This window comes from Hordeum vulgare, chromosome 2H, assembly GCF_904849725.1.
Source record: "Hordeum vulgare subsp. vulgare chromosome 2H, MorexV3_pseudomolecules_assembly, whole genome shotgun sequence".
Lineage (NCBI taxonomy): Eukaryota > Viridiplantae > Streptophyta > Magnoliopsida > Poales > Poaceae > Hordeum > Hordeum vulgare.
Genome location: NC_058519.1, coordinates 113,652,435 through 113,656,701, shown reverse-complemented (window position 1 = coordinate 113,656,701; position 4,267 = coordinate 113,652,435). Strand labels below are relative to the sequence as shown.

The window sequence follows — 4,267 nt, the reverse complement described above, 5'->3', positions numbered from 1 at the left end:
ACCTTCTCGACATGCTGCATGGCCTAGACGGCCAAGGTAATCCCTTATTCCTTCCCCCATCCTGCCAAGTACGTACATAGCTTGCAGCAATGTCATATGCTGGTGCCTCCTTGGGCAGACTAGCGCCGCAGATTTGGATGTTTGCCACATACATTTTTTTCAGAGAGAGGAACAGACACTCGTATCCGGAATAGATACCATAGTATGTTTGTTTGCAAGATATCCGTGGAACTCAAATAAAACTCTAAGTATAGGGATGAAGTCATCTAGGAAATACATCTGAGGACTATGGTGAAGTTACAAAATAAAAAAAATCACTTGCACATATCAAACTGACTTCTGAGCAGGAATTTGGTTGCTCCATAAAAGCTGCTGTTTTACAATTTGTTCTTTTTTGAGTTCCACGGATGCATAGCTCCCTGAGTTGTTTGGCTGTTTACATGCATGTTTATGGGCTATTTTGTGCAACTAAAGAAATTCATTTATGGTTGTCAGATACTCATGTCCTTTATTAGCTTGATGAGGTACACCTTATGTTGGACTGAATTCAAAATATTACATATCTCGGTGAAAAATTTATCTAGCATATGCAATGTTATGTTCTGTGAGCAGTGTCAAGTTAGAAGAATAAGTTATGCATCTGAAAACAAATCTCTTCTTTTTTTCATATTCAAAGAAAATAAGTTAGTTGTTGAGTGTTTACTTCCCAAGTGACAACTGAGTAATCACGTTCAGGTACAATAAAAAATGGCAAGCCAGAATGTGCTAGCTATTTGCCAATTTGTCATAACATGCATGTAAAGAGATGGCAGGAGTTTATGCACATTTCTTGACTTCAACATATGACTATCCAAATTCAATTGGGACCGCTAAGGTTGGCACCTTTCTCTCTCTTCCTTGGAGCTGCATGATTCCGTTCGAGTTGCTTATCTCCACTTCCCCTGATGCGATTTCCCTCCTCACGCAGGTTAGGTAGGAGCACAAAGGTAGATTGAAAATTACCATCGAGTCTATCTCCTACTTCGACTGCAATGTACTGCTGAGTCCCACTTGCTTTCTTCCCTCTCTTTTCTCTTCTTATCAGAGCAAAGATGCATTTCAGGCGATGAACTCAACCATTGCTTTTATGTTATACTCCCTCCGTCCCAAATTAATTGACTTACATTCATCTAGATACGGATGTATCTAACACTAAAACGTGGTTAGTCATGTTCGTATGTAGACAAATCTGATTCAACTAATTCTGGACGGAGGGAGTATTGTTCAGTGAGCTTTTTATAGAGGTACAAGTTGGTCTTTGTGTTCAGAGGCTTGATATGACTGTTAACTCTATATTGTTTGGCTGTGTATATTTGCAAATGAATATTGATGCTAATCACATAGAGGAAATATGCAGGTCATGGTCTTAATCACGTGCGATGGATTAACATATTTCCTTCTTTTTGCTATGATTGCAATGTGGCTGCTAATGACTCACTATCTTCAAAATGCTTTTTATTGATCAATAAAAGTATTAACAAGCCCTCTTAAACAATAACAAGCTCTGATGCTCTGTTTTCAGTGAGATTGCGAAGAACTTGCCACTTGCACCAGTAAAGCTCCATTGCACTATGCCTGCTGAAGATGCAGTTAAAATCAAAGAAGGTGAATCTGGGAGATAGCCTTGCAGAGACACCTTTGAAAGGTTCGTTTATTATTTCAAACTGCTTAATTTTGTAGATCATGCCCCAAAATAAATAGGTCTCAACATTATTGCTGCTAGTAATTGATAGTCTGTCAATTGGGTTGAGGCAGTTTATGTTCATTTTTCTCATGTATACTTCTATTTCTCTGCAAGATGTATGATACCCGTATTAGCAAATCTTAAGTGGTGAAGTCGATTCATGACCGTAATGCTTGCAGTCTTGACCCCCCCCGGGTCACTGGTCATGATAAGCATTTCATATTGTACAAACAAAAGTTTTGTTTTTCATTGAGCTTTTTTGTGTCAAGCAATATGTGTAACTCCATCTTAGCTTGCAGAATACACAAGAACTGTTAGATTTTAATGCTTTTTTGTATTTTTGTCCTATTGTTGTATCGACACAGTTTCAGTTCCTTTAGGTACACTTTACTTACCTTAAGCTCTCAACTATTTGTTTGTTGTGTTGTTGGCTTAATAAAACTGATGTAACTCAGTTTCTTGTATGTACCCATGAGGATCGTCATGGTATCCACCCGCACCCTCTTGTTGCCTTTCTATGCGGTGCATCAGCCTCCTATAGATGACCCAAAGCTTGCAGTAGCATCATCATCATCTCTGTCTCCTTCCTCACGAGCTTCATGTCGTAGATGAGGTCGCAACCGAGGTATGCCCTCCTCTCCTCCCTTCTCCTGCCTATCAAGTGCTTGTGTGAAAAGCAATTTTAACCGAAAACCAATCTCTGTTTGTTGTGAAGTGTAGTACATAGTGTTATTTTTCCTGCTGTTAAATTTTACAGGTTGAGAAATATGTAGGTTAACATCATTTGGTTGATATTTTGCTTCTTGGTCTTTGTAGGAGTTGATGTGAGATTCAATTCAATTCTCTTTTACATATATGGTCTTGGTAGGAGTTTTAGTTTTGTAGTGTCTTTTAATTTGATATGATTTCTATTCTTCAAAAATATAAATCATGAGAGTAAAACTAAATCTTCTTGTTGCAGTTTTGCAGTGCTCTTTTAATTTGATATGATTTCTATTCTTCAAAAATTTAACTTTGGATACTCATGTGTGTGCTATTGAACTTATAGGTTTGCATCACGGATGCCGTCGACGGTGGGCATACATGTTGTGGCGGAAGCTCATTGCATATTGTAGGTTGAACTCATGCTTTTGTTTGTTAACTCTTGTTGCATATGTACACATGTTGTGAACCCTCCTTGAATATGTATGTGTGTTTTTGTGAAACTATGTTGGATATGTATGCATGTGTGGACTTTGAACTCATCATCTGTTTGTTATTTTTGTGAACTTGTAATATATTGGATATGTATGCATGACCATTTCATTTGTGAATTCTTGTTGCATATGTACGCATGCTTTTGTGAAACTATATTGTTGTTGTGATCTATTGGATATGTAATATATTGTTGTTGTTGTTGTTGTGATCTATTGGATATGTAATATATTGTTGTGATCTATATTGTTGTTGTCGTGATATATTGGATATGTAATATATTGTTGTTGCCGTTATGTATAAATCGTGTGCCCGTTGGCAGTCGACTTACATGGGGACATTCGGCTTATATATAAGCCGAGTGTTTTCACTATTGCTCTCGGCTTACCCCGAATAAGCCGGTCCTTAGTAAGGCGTGTGATATAAGCCGAGGAAAACACTCGGCTTATATGTAAACCGAGTGTAAACCGTTGTAAGGCGAGTGTTTCGGGCACTCGGCTTATATGTTTTTTTCCTGTAGTGTGTGATCTCTATATTCTGTGCAATAATATGTTTTGTAACCTGTGCAAATATCAGAAAAAAATAAAAAAAACCTAATATTCATACTAGTGGCGCACCACTCACCACTTTAGTGGCGCACTGCAAAAAGCACACTAGTGGCGCATCGTCAACTAGTGCGCCATTAGTAAGCCAGAGTACGTGGGTAAATATGGCCCTGGGAGGCATACTAATGGCGCAGCATGAGCTATACTAATGGCGCACTGTCTGGTGCGCCATTAATATACCAGATACTAATGGCGCACCATGAGCTATACTAATGGCGCACTGCCTAGTGCGCCATTAGTATACCAGATACTAATGGCGCACCATGAGCTATACTAATGGCGCACTGCCTGGTGCGCCATTAGTATACGAGATACTAATGGCGCACCATGAGCTATACTAATGGCGCACTGCCTGGTGCGCCATTAGTATACCAGATACTAATGGTGCACCATGAGCTATACTAATGGCGCACTGCCTGGTGCGCCATTAGTATACCAGATACTAATGGCGCACTTGTGGTGCGCCATTAGTAAAAAAATCTAATGGTGTGATGCTAGTGGCGCACCTATAGTGCACCATTAGTAGCCAAAATAGGTGCGCCATTAGCAAGCCTTTTCCTAGTAGTGTACCATCAAATTTCAGGTGGTGGCCGACTTCCTGGTCGACTGGGCTGAAACCCAGTTCGAGCCACCACCTCCACACTCCACGCATTGGCGGATGCACTTCGATGGCTCAAAGATGCAGACTGGTCTCGGAGCCGGCATCGTCTTGACGTCTCCGAAAGGAGACCATCTCAAGTATGCT

General features: G+C 39.9%; 1 long non-coding RNA gene across 1 annotated transcript; it reads left to right on the top strand.

Annotated features, from left to right (window-relative positions):
* Positions 1 to 2,271: 2,271 nt before the first annotated feature.
* Positions 2,272 to 2,931, top strand: LOC123429733. Its single transcript, XR_006622736.1, has 2 exons — positions 2,272 to 2,348; positions 2,772 to 2,931. It is a non-coding gene; the product is annotated as an uncharacterized LOC123429733 (long non-coding RNA).
* The last annotated feature ends 1,336 nt before the right edge of the window (positions 2,932 to 4,267 follow it).